Source organism: Narcine bancroftii, chromosome 10, assembly GCF_036971445.1.
Source record: "Narcine bancroftii isolate sNarBan1 chromosome 10, sNarBan1.hap1, whole genome shotgun sequence".
Lineage (NCBI taxonomy): Eukaryota > Metazoa > Chordata > Chondrichthyes > Torpediniformes > Narcinidae > Narcine > Narcine bancroftii.
The window spans coordinates 21,290,143-21,307,571 of record NC_091478.1 but is presented as its reverse complement, the minus strand read 5'-3'; the positions used below and the strand labels follow the sequence as shown (position 1 = coordinate 21,307,571).

Genomic DNA, 17,429 nt, shown 5'->3' with positions numbered 1-17,429 from the left:
TTTACAGCTAATGAAAGTATTTTTTTTGTGTTGTAACAAAGGGAATGTGATAACTAATTTGCACAGTGTGTTTTCGTGAATGTGCAATAACCAGTTTTTCTTAGTAACGTGAATTGAGGAATAAGTATTGGCAGGACATGGAAATACTGCTACCTTCAAAATAACCCCAGGGAAGGCTTCAGTTTATCACACCCAGGACTCTATGGATCAGGCAGCGTCTGTGAAGGTAAAGGGATGGTTAATATTTTGCATTAAAACCCTGCTTCGGAATTGAAAGTGTTGAGGGAAGATGGTCAGTACAAGGTGCCCGGAAAGGGCGAGATGGGGTGGAGTGGGAGAGATAGGTGGGACCAGGTAAAGGGGGCAGATGATATTCAGATGGAGTCAGATTGGGGAGTGGGTGGAGACTTGAGGCTGGAGGTGATACGGAACCAGATAAAGAAGGTGCGGAAGCGGGGAAGGGTGGGTGGTGGGAGATCGTGCAACAGATGAGGAAATCAAAAGGAAGAGAAGGGGTTGAACAGATAGAGCTGGATGGAGGAAGGGGAGATGGAACATCAAGACAGAGGTGGGAAGGTGGTGTGGAATGAGGGAGGGATGATGGGTAGATGGGACCAGATGGGGGAGTGGAAAACAAGGGTGAGCCAAGGGAAAAGAAATGTAGCTGGATATGTGTGTGGTTGATGGGCAGACAGAAAAAGTTTAGAGAAGGTAGCATATCAAGCTAAAAGAGGGGAGGGGAGATTGCAAATGTGATCAAAGATAGAAGCTTGATAGACAGGTAGGAAAGAGAAGCAGGGAGCTTGGGTTACCTCAGATTTCCAAAACTCAACATTCATATTATTGGGTTGTAGGCTACCCAAGTGGATTATAATATACTGTTCTCCTGGTTTGCTTTTGGCCTCACCATGACAGTGGAGAGGCTAAAGACAGCCACTCGGGTTTTAAGTTCAAATTTATTTTTTGTCATGTGTACTAAGGTACGTTGAAAATATATATTGCCTTCTATCCAGCAAGTTTATCCGTACATAAATACATCAAAATGAAACACAGTATGGGAGTAGTCAAGTGAGAGATCAGTTTGAACAGAGTAAGGTAACAATAGTGGTGTGAGTTTGGTACAGTGTGCTGATAGTAATGGGAAAGATAGCGGCCTTGAATTTGGTGGTATGTGATTTGACACTCTTGAATCTTCTTCCCCCTAGAAGGAGAGGAAAGAGAGTGTGCTGGGTTTGATGTGTTCTTTGGTTTGATTGCTACTTTTCCAAGGTAGAGACAGAGTTGTTGGAGGTTGTTGTGATAACCTGATCTGTGTTTGCAACTCTCTGCAGTCTTGCAGTCTTGGGCAGCGTAGCTCCCATACCACTTGGTGATGCATGAGGACAGGAAACTCTCAATAGTGCAAATGTGGAAGTTGATGAGAATCGCTGTGGATATGACAAATCTTCTCAAGCTCTTGAGGAAAGGGAGGTATCAGTTCTTGGCTGTCATGTCAATGAGGTTGGTCCAGCAGAAGTTGTTGAAGATAGTTGCACTTAAAGTTGTCCATTAAATCTACCTCGGGACCATTGTTGCAGATAGGGGAGTGAGTTCCACTCCCCTTCCTGAATTTTATGATGAGCCCTTTTATGATTAGTCAGTTTCATCGAGGAAATTAAGATGACATGGAATTGGAAGTCCAAAATGGTGACTGCGGACTCTGCAAAATAGACGCCTAATCTACACCTGGTCTTGCCAATGTAGTGGCCACAGTGTGATCAGTGAATAGAATCGACAAGATTGGAGGCAGGAATGGGGTTTCTTGAGCATTGTTGACACTACACTGATCCAGTCAAGTGGACAATAATCCATCATACTCCTGACTTTTACTTTGTAATCAATGGAAAGACATTGCAGTGTCAGGAGCTGAGACAATTGTCATGGGATACGCATCTCTGACCTGCTGCTGTAGCCACAGCATTTACAGTCGTGACTCGTATAGCTGAGCTTCTGGTCACTGGTGACCTCAGGGATGTTATTGGTGTGTGACCCAGAGAGAATAATTCCACTGAACGTCAGCAGTAATGGATAGAACCTCCCCTGTCAGAGAAGGTCATTTCTGGCACTTTTGTGATGCCACATTGACCTAAACTAAATGTCTGGGTGCACAGAAATATCATCTGCTTCATATTAATCACAGTTTGTTTCAAGCTGAATTTTTAACCTGGCATATGCATTATTGACTACAGCATACTGTATAAAGCTAATTTCATCAAATTAATGTAATGCTAGTGATTTCACAATCTGTTATTTACTCTTGCTGATACGCTTTTGTTGATAATTTCAGCTTTGCTTTTGCTGTGACTCTTGCCTTTATCAAATAGGCTCAGAGCCAGTGAGCCTCAAGGCTTGTCAATGATTCCAGGGAGAGGCATCTGCTGCAACATCCCCTCCACCCCCATCAGCTCGCCCACTAGATGCCAGATGCTGACACAGCTCTTTTGCTCTGCAGCTGCAGTTAGCTCTGAATGGTAGAGCCACTGCCTCACGGCACCGGACACCTTGGTTCACTTCTGACCTTGGGTGTTGTCAGCATGTTGTTTGCATGCTCTTTATATGAGCACCTTCTGGGTACTCAGATTTCTCCCATGTACGTTGATAGGCAACTGGTCACTCTAAATTGCTAAAAGTGTGCAGGTGACTGGTAGAACATGTCAAGTTTATTGTCATCTGATTGCACAAGTACAACCTGACAAAACAGTGTTCTCTGGTCCTCGGTGCAAAAAAATGCAGACACACAACCAGACAGAGCACACATACAGACAAATAATACATATGCAGGACAAGTACTCACATATATATTACACACACACACACACACACACACAAATACTGTTTCATAAATATGGTTAGTGTGAGCCTTTCCTTTGATCATTCAGCATTCTCAATGCGCGAAGGAAGAAGCTGCTCCTCAGCCTGGTGGTGCTGGCTCTGATACTCCTGTATCTCTTTCCTGATGGGAGCAGCTATGTGCAGGGCTCAAGGGGCCCTCGGTGATATTGCACACCCCCTTCAGGCAACGATCCTGGTGGATCACATTAATGGGGAAGGTGGGGCACATTGATGGAGAGGGTGGGGGTGACTCCAGTGATCCTGATCCTTTCTGCCACTCTTGTGGTCCTGTGGATGGACCTCCGATCCAGTTCTCTGCAGCAACCGTGCCACACTGTGATGCAGCCAGCCAGGACTGAGCTCCTGTAGAAGGTGGAGGAGGCAGTTGATGAAAATGATGGGACAATAAAGACTGCAATTAACAAAGGATTTATGTAAATAGATTTGCTGGTCAGCACAAACTCAGTTGGATGAAGAATAGAGAGGGTTAGACCCTTTAAGTTCCTGGGAATGCACATCTCCAAAGACCTCTCCTACATCTATCACATCAAGCCAACTTCTCATGGATCATTCTGCCTTATTTGGTCTATCTAATCATACCTGGCTATCGTTATTTTTCAGGTGGTGCTGAATTCTTTAGCATTTTCTTGCAGGAAGCTGTTCAGGTCAATTCTAAAGTAATCATCGTTTCTGTCTTTATTTGTGCCCAGTTAGTTTACTGAAAACAAGCATGACTTCATCACTCTGAAGAGGAGGTTTCCCAATACTCACGAGCCTCTCAGAGGACAAAATATTCACCTAGATTCTTTTTTTTAATGCGGACAATCCCTTACTTTGAAACTGAGACCCATAGTTCTGGATCCTCCCACAAGGGGAAATGTTCAGTCCCAATCTGCCCTGTTGAAACCCCTCAGGATCCCATTCATTGAAGCACAGGCTGCTCTTTTATGTTCATGGTCCACTGTGAGTTTATCAGAACCAGCAGGTAAGTCCAAGCCCAGCATACGCAGCCTTTCCTCAGAACAAAACATGCATATTCCCTCTATTTGTCTGATTAGAATGTCACTGACCTGCTTCTAATGCATTTATATTCTTTCTTAAATAGGATTAATAATCTATATCATAATTCAGATGTGTCTCTCCAAAGCCCTATACAACTGAAACACAAGCTCCCAGCAATAAGCAATCCTAATCTGCTTTATAATAGTGGTGGTTGTATAAAAGCCTTTTGTAAACCATGCACTGGGTGAGCTAAATCCCTCTGCCTTTCAGTGCTCCACAATCTCTCACCATTTATATCATCCATTTTGTTTTCAGCAAAAATGCTCAATTTTATATTTTGCCACACAAGGTGTTATGTAAGTTTATTGCCACGTACAGAAGTGCAGTAGATAGATGCTCAAAAATTCCTTGTGCAGCCACACAGGTGTGTAAGATGCATCAGCTACAATAGTAGACATTAGTAGCCAAAACTACTTTATAGTTAACGTTCAAGCTGTTGGATTAAAAAAAAACTGTGAACTTAAACAGTCTGTACGTCAGGCTTCTTGGGGACCTTCTGCCTGAAGGTAGCAGTGAGAAGAGATTGCAACGAGGATGATGTCGGCTGCCTTCTTGATGTCACTGATTCTCCGAGTGCCAGATCTTTTCCCACTTGTTTAACCCATCCACATCCCCTTGTCCCCTCCTTCTTTGTAACTTGCGTTCCAACCTCTCTTTGCATCATCTGAAGCTTTGGCTTGATTCCAATATTCTAATACTTGAAACCTGATTGTCAACGTTGGTTCATTGATAGTCACAATGGGAGAAAAAATAATCCCTCAATTCCTTCTCTCGAGTTTGCATTATAGAGTAAAACCCCTGAACTCCGGTATTTGTTGGTTGTTTGAGATTGCATGTGACGTGATTGGTGAGCTAAATGCTGTGGGACTCTAATTTTAAACTTCTGTATTATTTATTTATTTATTTTCTGTGATTTTTTTGCTGTTTACCTGAGGCTGCTGGTTGCATGAATTTGGGATAATGGGGATTTTACTATACCCGTGAACGACCAAGTGTAAAGCACCACACTTTATGTGACTGCACTTGGTGAGCTTAAAGTGAATTTGATTTTATTTTGAGAGCCGACATTCTCTTAAGTTCCTGACTGCTTTGAATCTCTTAAAAGACTTGACAACATTGCATTTATGACCAGCACATTAATTACAGGAGGTATCCAAACATGGTTCTTCAGCCACAATGCATACTTCTGGATATCTAGTGCTTCTGCGTAGGTGGGAGAGCCAAAGCATCCTCTATGGATAAATTGCCCTTTGGACTTTCAGCTCAGCTCCAGAGGTTCACTCCCCTCTGACATGCATCTCAGTTTTAAATGGTCGGCCTCTTATCTTGAAACATAGAACATTACAGCACAGTACAGGCCTTTCAGCCCTCAATGAGGTGCCAACCCATATATTCCCACCCAAAAAATGTGCTAAACACTCCCTACCCCATAACCCTCTATTTTTCTTCCATCGATGTGCTTGTCTAAGAGTCTCTTAAATCCCCCTAATGTTTCAATCTCCACCACCATCCCTAGCAAGGCATCCCAGGCACCCACAACTTAAAAAAAACTATCCCTATGTCTCCCCTAAACTTCCCTCCCTTAACTTTGTACATGTCCTCTGGTGTTTGCTGTTCCTGCTCTGGGAAAAAGGTGCTGGCTGTCCACCCTATCTATGCCTCTCGTAATCTTGTAGACCTCTCATCCATCTACACTCCAGAGAGAAAAGTCCCAGCTCTGCTAACCTTGCCTTGTTTCCCAATCCAGGCAACATCCTGGTAAATCTTCTTCGTGATGATCTCCTTCTGTTCGAGTCTCTCCCACCTGTGAAAGTTTCCAGACATTTACCCTGTCAAACCCTCTGAGGATCTTATAAGGTCACCCCTCATTCATTGAAACTCCAAGGAGTTCCGAGGGAAGAAGAGGAAGTATGGCAGGGAAAGAGACAGCTGCAACAGCAGAAGGAACATGTCATTAGAGATAATCACACTGTTGCTATTATTTCATTAACCATGCACCCAGTGCTATTTTTGCAATAATAATTCTGAAGTCAAATTATACAGCAATTAAGGTGGTAATATCTAATGTAGTTCAATATTTATCTTGCATTATGAGCCATAAAAATTTTAAAATTTTTTTAATTTGCCCATACAACATAGTAACAGGCCCTTCCAGCCCACAAGCCTAAATACCCCAATCAACCTACAACCCCCTATGTTTTGGAGGGTGGGAGGAAACCTATGCAGACACAGGGAGAACATACAAACTCTTTTCAGATGGCGATGGATTCGAACCCGGGTCGCTGGTGCTGTAATAGCGTCACCAGATCTCCACTTCAAAGTTTCATTTTAATCTTGGTGATTCTTCAGTTTACCTGAAATTTGATCTTACCTCTTTAATCCTCCCAAACATAAAAGCCTTCAGAACTCTGTGATTGTTGAAAAAAAAATGGCGGAGAAAGTCAGCAGGTTCAGTGTACTTTATAGAGCAAAGATTAAAAATACATAACCCGGCGTTTTGGGCTTGAGCTCTTCATCAAGGTCACTGGGAGTTTACTTCACGTTAAAGAGTTACTCTAATAAAAACACAGTTCATTCAGTACAATGAAGATTTCGTTATAGTCATGTCATAACACAGAATATGTAATATTACAAGAAATTGCCCTCTGCCTGTCGCAAGGCAGACAAAGAGTCATCATTAGTGATGCCTGGTGCTCCTTCGACCCCTTTGAGGAGAATCACATACTTTGAACTGGATTGATTGACGCAGGATTCCTGTGCCGTGTGAAATCCAGATGTTATATTGTGCACAAGGATACCAATGGAGTTTCATGCCAGATCTCTGAAATATTAATCCAGTTCCTCAGTTCTTTCACCATTGTCTCTCCAAATACTTCATTCTCTTTGCTGAATTGACCCAAGCAAACACTCCAGTTGCAAGAACAAATGCGATTAGGTCATTTTGAAATCAAGGAAGGCGAGGCCAACCGACCACAATCACTGATTTTTAAAAAATTTTGACCCACGATATGACTTTCTCATTTAAGGTATCAAGTGTAAGGAAGGAATGCACATGTTACTTCCAAAATGGCTTTTGCACAACTTAAAAATATAACTCTGCAGATGCAGGAACTATGCACTAGAAATATGAAATGCTGAAACAGGTCCTGTGGCCGGTATGATCATGTACAGGGCAGGCAAGAAATGGTACTGAAGTAAATCATGAAAATCCGTAGACACTGTGGTTGAAGTAAAAACACAAAATGCTAGATAACTGGTGCTGATATTGCCTGGATGTGAGCAGTAAAAGCTGGTGAATAACAGAAGGTGCATCTGCCTGGTATGTCAGAAAAGATGGATAAAATTGAATAAACCTGAAGAATAAAAAGCCAACAGGGGAAATTTGAGATGCAAAGCTAAAATGGCAGATGATCTGATGCTGTTGAGTGCTGTCTATTTTTTAAGCAACATGGTAGAAGCTGATTCAGGCCATTGAAACCCATGCCTCCACTTTACACCCAATTAACCTACAGTCCCATGTGTTTTTGGAGGATGGGAGCAAACCAGAGCACCTGTGGAAAACGCACGCAAGTCATGGGGAGAACATAGAAGCTCCTTAGAGATGGCACTGGATTTGAACCCAAGTCCCTGGCACTGTAATAATGTTGCTTTAACTGCTATGCTAACTGCTTCATTAGATATGGGTGGAAGCAATGTACCCAATAAGAAGGTGAGGTGCTTTTCCTTAGTTATGTGTTGCACTTTGGTTCTATATATTAATGCATTTGTGGGTAACTTCATTACTTCCAGGCTCTAAAGGTTGTTGTAGCCAAAGGTTGGTAGTGGGAACAAGCTCCCACTACTACACAAATGCTCTTCATGGCGGGTGTCTCAAACAGCCTCTGAAACCAAGTCAAATTCCTGGCCTTCACCTGTTCTTATGCCTGGTGGAGCTGTTCTCACTGACAGGAGAAGGGGCAAAGGCAGGCCACTTGAAACCAGTTGCTCCGGGCAGATAGGGCTCGTTAACCACGGATGGTAACTCATCTAGGAGAGGGAAAGCTCCGATTTCAGACCTCCGCTGCTTTTTGGCTATATCATCTCACAGGAAAGGCTTTGGGAGTAAACCCCATGGAAAAATGTGGAGTTGGAGGCGGCTGACTGCTGTACCCAGCACCAGCATGGCAACTCCTGCGATGCTGCTGGCACCAAACTGTATCGACTTTCGTCATTCCTTGGACCTGTCGTTTAGCATGGGGAGAACTACTGCACAGGCAACAGACGGATCTCCATATCAACTCTGCCCTGACTTGCGCCCTGCAGAGGCCACTCTAGCTTTGCTTTAGATGCAGAACTCATGTGTGGTGATATGTAATCACACCACTAGGTCACCAGGGATCATCCCGGTGACCTTGTATATAAAGTAGTCCAGAGCTACAGTCTAGCCTTCCAAGTTTGTCTTGCAGAGAGACAAGATCTCTTAGTGAGTACTCCTCCAATTCTTTCCTGGTGCTTTCTAAAGCTTCTGCAATAGTCTCTGCCTCATCTAGCCCCACCATTCCTTTCTCAATCGATGTCTCGTCTCAGTGGACTGTATGCCCGCAACAATTCTGTCCCTAATAAAGTCCTCCGCGTACTCCTGAGCTGATACTGCTTTAAAGTTGCAGCCTCTTGCCAGGTCATTCAGAGAGAGTATAAAGTCTCTGGCAGACTCCCCTACTTGTTGTGACCTGGTCATGAGTCTGTACCGGGAGTGGAGTTCACTTTGCCCCTCACTGTAATTGCCTCTGTAAAATGCTCATTGCCTCTTGGTAGGACCTGGCATCCTGTATAAGGGAGTAAGGGTAGTCTCCCAGCTATGCTAACAGCAGCATTAATAGCTCTTTATCTGATGCCTCAGTACCCTCCACGTAATTCAGAAAGCATCTCTGCCAGCGGCCGAAGTGCATGCTGGCTCCGGGATTTCTGGGGTCGAGCTCCAGCCTGTCTGGTCGCAGCACATGGCTAAGCCACAGTCTCTGGTCCCTTAAGTGTAGCAAGGGTGGACCCTGGGGTACTGGGAGCTGCTGGTAGAGCCTCTGTGGGGCTTGTGTCTGCTGGAGGAGTAACCTAGGTGCTTGGGGCTGTTGGCTGAGTCTCTGGCTTTGGGACATTTGCAGTGGGCTTGGTGGGGGGGAATCCCAGCGGTAACGTCAGGTCTCCGTGGTACTGGGGAAACTGCTATGAATGCTATGAAGTGACTGTAGCGGTGTCTCCTTTCCCTGGCTCTGGAATTCTGCACATACATGGCGATCGGGAGCACAACTTGTGGAGATCCACCCGCACTTGAGGTGGCCCCTTTCTGATTGGACCGGAGTTTAGGGTCGGCAGCACCTGTACTGGTGAACCCATGGGCAGGCAGGGCTCTTGGCCATTTCTTACCTGCCCTATCATACTTCTGTAGTCTTGCCCGCATTCCACCACGATTCCAGTGCAGCAGTTCCTCACTGTCTCTGTCCTTGCATGCACGTGTGTGTTGGTCGTCCCCAGATTCCGTTCCTCAGAAAGAGTCTCCAGGTGGTCGGGAATGCATATTGGAGCAGAAGCAGCTTCTATCCTAGTAGCTATCATATTAGTTTATTAAATTGTACTGACAATAACCACACCAGCAGTGCGAGTATAAGACAGCTTTAATAAACTAATATGTACACTAGGAGGTCTTGTCTCTCTGCAAGACAAACCTGGAAGGCTAGACTGTAGCTCTGGACTGTTTTATATACAAGGTCACCGGGATGACCCCTGGTGACCTAGTGGTGTAATTACATATCACCACACCATGGTCGACCATAACTGACGGAGGCTACACGCAAAATTAGTTCCTGAGCAAAACCTAGTTGATTGAACTAACTGCTCTTAAAATGAATAATAACATCTGGTTTATAATTGATAATGGATTATTTATGTTAAATTATCATATGGTCAGCTAATCAGCTGCAGAGTAAAAGATGTGGGAAATTTTTACAGTTGTAATATTTGTAGCTGTGACTGATACTGCAGTGGGATGAATTAATAATGATGCTTTCATTGATGGTGTAGCGACATAGAAAAAGTGTCAGGGAAGTAGATTGCTCTAATTGAAGAAGTTCTTATTTTCACATCCTCAGTTCAGGCCTCAATTGCTTATTCACTTTCCATTGTCCTCTTGTGGGGTGGGAGGTGAGCTGGAAACTGGCCTACCAATCTGGTAGGGCATGGACAGTGTAGACGTTAGCACAACACTACTGTGACGCCAGTGACCTGGGTTCAAATCCAGCGCTGTCAGTAAGGAGTTTGCACGTGCTTCCTGTGACCTGAATGGATTGCCTCTGGATGTTCTAGCTTCCTCCCACATTCCAAAGGTGTATGGGGGTCAGTAGGTTAATTGGTCACATGGGGGTATTTGGGCAGCATGGACTTGCGTGCTGGAAGACCCCATTACCGTGCTGTATCTCTAAATTATACAATAATTAAATGGAGGAAATGACCAGGTAATTTTTGTTTATATATCTAACTTAAAAACCACTCTCTGGTTACATTTTGGTTACAGTATGAAAAGACAATGAAGGGTCATGGAAATCTGAACAAGAGGGGACTGACACAATGTATATGGACATGTCTAGGCAGAGTTTATTGAGTTGAAGTGAACAGCTCTGTAGCAATGAAAGACAATTTAAAATCTGCATTTTCCCCCCTGATGACTTATTTTGTTTAAGAATATATGTGTTGGTTAAAATCATTTCAGAATGAATTCATAGGGAGTACATCCAGACCCTTCATGGGGTGGGATCAGTCAAGAAGTGCTGTTTCAGCCAATAGATGTCACAATTGTGCTTTAGACCTGACTCACAATCCCCATCCCACCTCCAACCAGGCCAAGGCTGGCAACATGTCACAAGAAGCTGCAAAGTCAAATGATAGATGATCAATGCACTGATTCAAGAAAATGAAAATACACAAATGCTGGAAGAACACAGGCCAGGCAGCATCTAGTAGAAGCAGTAAGTCAACAATTCATTGTATTGTGATTCAAAAGTTTGCTTTGTTGAAGTATCAGCAAAATACTATTAGATATTTTTAGGTGAAAACATGGAGCATTTTGTGATATGAAAATCTGAAATAAGTAAATTTAAAAAAAAATAAATTAGACATATAACGTGGTAACCGGCTCTTTCAGCCCACGAGCCCTTGCTGCCCAATTGACTACAACCCCTGGTAGGTTTTGAACTTTGGAAATATTCTCTGTTCTTTGGAAATGCCATGGACCTTCACACATCGTGGGTCTCAAGACCGAAAAGGGTTAAAATTTCCCTTGCAGGAGGAAGACAAGGAGTTATATTTGGTTCAATTATATCAGAAGCTAACCACTTTTTAAAAAAAAGTTGGAATCAGAATTTGTTGTCACGAACAAGTCATGAAATTCAATGTTTTGAAGCAGCATCGTAATGCAAACACTCATATTATAACCATCTTACAATATTATTATGTAATATAAAATAATATAATAAGAATAACATAAAAACATAAGGCAGTGACTTTGTTTCATTGATCATTCAGGAATCTGATGGCAGCGGGGAAGAAGCTGCCCTTGTGCCGCTAAGTGCTCGTCTTTAGTCTCCTGTACCTTTTTCCCGATGGTAGCAGAGTGATGAGGGTGTGGCCTGTGTGGTGGGGTTCTTTGAGGATAGAGGCTGCTTTTTTGAGACACTGCCTCATGTAGATGTCTTTGATGGAGTGGAGTCTGGTGCCTGTGACGTCGCAGGCCGAGTTAACAACCCTCTGGAGTTTATTCTTGTCCAGAGAATTGGCTTCTCCATACCAGACAGTGATGCAACCAGCCGGAATGCTCTCCATGGAATGCCTGTAAAAGATTATGAGAATCTTGGGTGACATACCAAACTGCCTCAGACTCCTCACAAAGTATAGCCGCTGGTGACCCTTCTTTGTGATTGCATCAACATGGAGGCTCCAGGACAGATCTTGGATGTTGACACCGAGGAATTTGAAGTTCTTGACTCTCTCCACTACTGAGCCCTTGATGAGGACTGGGTAATTTTCCCCAATTTCCTCCTGAAGTCCTCAATCATTCCTTTGGTTTTGTTGACATTGAGCGCAAGGTTGCTGTCGTTACACCATTCAATGAGCTGATGTATCTCCCTCCTGTAGGCTTCCTCATTCCTTTTTGTGATTCTGCCAATAACTGTTGTCTCATCGGCAAACTTGCAGATGGCATTGGAATTGTGCCTGGTCACACAGTCATGGGTGTAGATAGAGTAGAGCAGTGGGTTAAGACCGCATCCTTGGGGTGCACCTGTGTTGATGATTACTGAGGAGAAGACAATGTTTCCAATTCATACTGACTGTGGTCTTCCAATGAGAAAGATCCAGTTGCAGAGGTGGGTACAGAGGCCTAGAGTTTCTAACTTCTTGACCAGCACTGAGGGAATAATGGTATTGAAGGCCAAGCTGTTGTCAATGAAGAGCAGCCTTGTATGAATCGCTGTTTTTGATGTGATCCAGAGCTGAATGAAGAGCCAATGATATTGCATCTGTTGTGGAGCAATTGTGATGATGGGTGAATTGCAGTGGATCCAATTCTTTACTTAGGTACTTAGCCATGACCAGCCTCTTGAAGCATTTCGTCACAGTAGAAGTTAATGCTACTGGGCAGTAGTCAGTGAGGCAGCCCATCCTGCTTTTCTTGGGTACTTTTGAAGCAGATGGGAACCTCTAACTGCCACGATAAGAGGTTAAAAATGTCCCTGAACACTCTGGCTAGTTGGTCGGCGCAGATTTACAGTACCCTGATATGTACTTCGTCAGGGCCTGATGCCATTCAAGGGTTCACTCTGTTGAATGATGTTCTGATGTCGCCCTTAGAGACAGATATCATAGGGTCCTCAGCCTCTTCAGGGATTCTAGTGGACACTGTTTGATTCTTCTCCTCAAAGCGTCATAGAAGGTGTTCAGCTGATTGGGTAGTGAAGCATCGCAGCCATCTACATTGTTCGCTTTCCCTAACGTAGCGGACGTGTATCTGCCTCTGTCTCTAGCTTCCTCCAGCATTGCCACTTTGCTTTGGAAATGGCCTTCCGCACGTTATACCTGGACTTTTTGTAAAGATCCTGATTCTCCAGCCTTAAATACCCTTGTTCTCACCCTCAGCAAATTGTGGATTCTCTGATTCATTCAGGGCTTCTGGTTGGGGAACACCCATTTTGTACGCGTGGGCACACACTCATCCACATATGTTTTGATGAAGTTGGTGACACCTGATGCATATTCTTTCATGTTTATGGATGCTTTCTTGAATATGTTCCAGTCCACCGATTGAAAGCAGTCCTGCAGTCTCCTCCACCTCCTTCAACCACACCTTTGCCCATCTTCACCCCTGGTACTGTGGTCTTCGGTCTCTACTTGTTCGCCATGAGTAGAAGTACAGCCAGGTGATCAGACTTGCCAAAGTGCAGTTGTGGTATGGCTCGGTGTGTGTTTTTCATGGTGGTGTAGCAGTGGTTGAGTGTGTTGGTTCCCTTGGTCTCGCATGTGTCGTGTTGGTGGTAGTTTGTCAAAGACTTCTTCAGATTGGTCTGATTGAAGGGCTCTACGATGGAGAATGGATCAGTGCTCTAAGGTATGTTCTGTAAGATTAAATGTTAATATCCCTTTTGCACTCCTGAGGCTTGCTGCCTAGACTCTATGGGGTAGCCAAGTGAGTGGTGGCATCTTCTGGGTTATTAAGTGGATGCCCTCCTTCCTCAGTGTTTTGCTGATAGACCCATGACTCCTCTGGAGGGTTCAGCAATGAATTCCAATGTCCCGGGCTCACCCTTAGATGCCATTCACACACTTAGGTGCCCAGATGGAATCCTTTCTCCTCATCCAGAGCCACTGATTACCTTTTTTCAGCAGCTCTGGGGAGATCCTTAACTGCTTGTTGGTGCATCTTTCAACTTCCAACTCCCAGAGTAGCCTTGATATCGACGTGCCTACAAATCCTCTTCAGCCTAGTTCAATCGGTCGGTCCCTTGCCTTCCAGCCATGTGGCTGCACATCAGCTGCAATGTACCTCAGTTTCTTGCGCTCATAAACCTCCTCCACTACATCCTCCCAGGGCACTGAAAGCTCGATGATGTAAACGAGATGGAGTGAGGCAGACCACAACACAAGGTCTGGTCTGAGGTTGGTTTCCGTGATTTCATTTGGGAAGTAGAGCCTCTGGCCTAAGTCTGCCACCATCTTCCCAATCACGTGCCCCACCTAGCTGCCCGGAGTTTGATCTTGATGTGGCGATTCTGGCTTGACTTTCACCTTCCCAGACAAATGCTGTTAATGGTCAGTGGGACGAAGGGTGAGATAGCGTGTTGACACTCGTCCGCTGATCTTCCAGCACTGCTGTAAGACACCACAGCACCTGGTCGCATTATTTAAGATAAATGGGAGAAATTGATGTGCATTGAGACAAATGGTTCAGGTCTTAGTTGAATTTAGAAAGTCATACAACTAAAATAGGACAAGATACTCAGGGAAAACCACTTTGATAGGAATGAATATTCTTTTCCAATCAGAGTGACAACAGCCGTGGGACTTTGAAATGACCTCACTGTGGATTCCCCAAGTTAAACAGTCCAATCTATATCTGCAACTTCTAGACAGAGTGTATCGTGTCCTCCAAATCACTTACATAATCCAACAATTTTTATTGTTATATTTATTACTGAAACCCTGTATTTAGGATGTATGCTTCCAATCTCAAGTGGTAACAAGTAACAACTGCCCTAATGGGTTGATCTGTGGGTATCTGGCCACAATCTTAAAATTTAATAGCATAAATGTTATTACAGCGCCAGCGATCTGGGTTCGAATTCTGCTTTATCTGTAAGGAGTTGTATGATTTCCTCATGTGCGAAGGTTTCCTCTGATGCTCCCGTTTCCTCTCACTATTCAAAACGTATGGAAACTGTAGGTCAATCAGGGTATTTGTGCAGCACGGGCTCGTGGACTGGAAAGACCTATTGCCATGATGTATGTCTGAATTAAAAGTAAAAATTTATGATTAAAAATAAAATAAGATATCCAGAGTCAGAATATTGACTTTAGTTATAGAATTCGTGCAAGGGTTTGGTTTTGAGCTCCATTTCCTGATGAACCCATAATCCAGTATGGAACTTTTATGGGCAAAATTGAGCGGACCAGCTGTTGTCCCACAGCCCCCGTCCAGTCCCACTTAACTGGGCTCGGTGAAGGCCAGTTTTGCTGACTCTCCAGGACTGTGGGTCCTCAGTGCTGATTAGACCTTAGCCTGCATGCCCAGACCACCTTGACTGCCTTTGACACAAGGCAAGGCTGATGATGGCGTCTCACCCACTGTCAAAACTGAGGCATTTCCTCAATCACTTCCATTTTCTAAATTGCATTAAACCTTTTACCGTATATTTCGGCATATAAATCAACCTTCAGATGACTGGTCCCCATTTTCAGCCTCATTTTCATGGTTTTATCATATATTGACCCTCAAGTTTCTGCCAGAGACTAGTGTACGGGCCTCCTAGCAACAACCCAAACTTTGTCACAACACCCCAATCGCCAATTAAGCAAGCAAGTTAAAAAAAAACACCTTTTGGACTTGAGCCCTTCATTAATGTATGAGCCTGAACAAAATGGTGGTATGTTTCTGTGAATGGGAATTCTACACTACATCTAGCTGAAAAAAGACCACTGAAGCATTGGCCTCCATTCAGAAGTTCATCAACAAACCTAGTGATAGATGAGGCAGCCTCCACCACTCAGCCCATCCCATGCTTTTGACAAGTCCTTGGAAGACCTTGAGTTACCTGCAAACAGTTGAAGGCCAGCATCAGTATAATTTTTCCCTGCACAGTTCCGAAGCAGGTGATTTCCATTGAAATGAAACGCGCTCTGATCTCTTGAATAAATCAAACCCTTGAAAAGAGTTCTTCATCCAGACAAACTCTACCTTGTTACAATTTGCAATACCTGTTATGTTGACATTGCCACATTTCTTTCATTCTGTTGGCTTCAAAAGTTCTGCCATAGAAAGGAGCACCTTTAGGAGGACCAAGTTTCTACATCAATATTTATCCAAATATCCACATCACGAAGAAATTATGATGTGATATGATTACATGACTGTATGAGCATGTGTACAGAAGTGGCTGCCAGGTCTCCTTTATCCTTCACAGAGAACATCTCCTATAGTGTACCCTTCACAGAGTACGTCTCCTGCAGTTAACTACTCACAGAAAACATCTTTTTCTCAGAGTACTTCACAGTGCCACACATGAAGCTACTTCATAAGATAAGAGCACATGGTATAACAGGAAACATATTAGCAAGGGTAGAGCATTGGGAGGAGGCAGAGTTGAAATACACGGATCACATTCTGGTTGGCTGCCATTTGCTAGTGGTGTTTCATAGTATCGACGACATTTTCCTTATTCTAATACATCCTAATTTCAGAATATCATCTTCCAAAGTGGGAGCTGCGATATCCCAAATTTGGATCTCTTTAATCCAACAAATTAAACTGTGGCTGTTATTTTATGTAGTTTTAATTCGTTGATAGAACAGATAAACATTTTGCATAGCTTCGCATTAAGACTTTCATAATGATGAATAACAAAGTATTTACTGTATGATAGATATAAAAAGTATATGAAGATACAAATGAAATAAAAAGCTTTTAAAAAGATATTCAATCTTAAAGAGATACAAAAAGGTATTTAAAGAGATACAAAAGCTTTGAAAAAGATACACAAGTTCAAAGAAAAATTTCTCGTGCTCACGCTTCCTTCACATTTTGCAGAATGAAAGAGCAAGCTGTTAGCCTGGGTGGATATTAGGACATATTACATCATAGACATTATGGTAACACTACAAACAATAGTTTTCTTAAAGAGATGGTCACAAAATTAACTAAGAATCAAAACAAAAGGTTTTAACCTTTACACAGAGGACTCGGTGTTGGGGCATCTTTTTATGTTGTATGTTAATGATTTAGATTATGAAGTGAATGACTTTGTAGCCAAGTTTCCAGATAATACGAAGGTAGGTGGAGGAGCAAGTAATGCAGAAGGACTTAGATTAGGAGAATGGGCAGAGAAGTGGCAAATAAAATACAATATTGAAAAGTGCATGGTCATACTCTTTGGTAGAAAAAAAAGCAATTGGGGAGAAAATGGAAAATACCCAGATTCAAATGGTCCAGGGAGTCCTTGTGCAGGATGACATGACAATAATCTTCCATGTTGAGTTGGCAGTGAAGGAGGAAAATGCAATGCTAGCATTCATTTCAACAAGAGGAAAAGAATACAAGAGCAAGGATGTGGTGTTGAGGCTTCATAAGGCCTGGTGAGACGTCACTTGGAACATTGTGAGCAGTTTTGGGCTCCTCATTTAAGAAAGGATGTGCTTCAGAGGAGGTTCTGGGAATGAAAGGATTATTATATGAGTAGAGTTGGACAGAATTTGTCTGTACTTGT

At 43.3% G+C, this 17,429-nt stretch overlaps 1 protein-coding gene across 1 annotated transcript in view; it reads left to right on the top strand.

Annotated features, from left to right (window-relative positions):
- The window catches only part of LOC138743782 (VPS10 domain-containing receptor SorCS1-like), an 800,159-nt gene that overhangs the window by 53,840 nt on the left and 728,890 nt on the right, over positions 1-17,429 (top strand). The window lies entirely within an intron of this gene.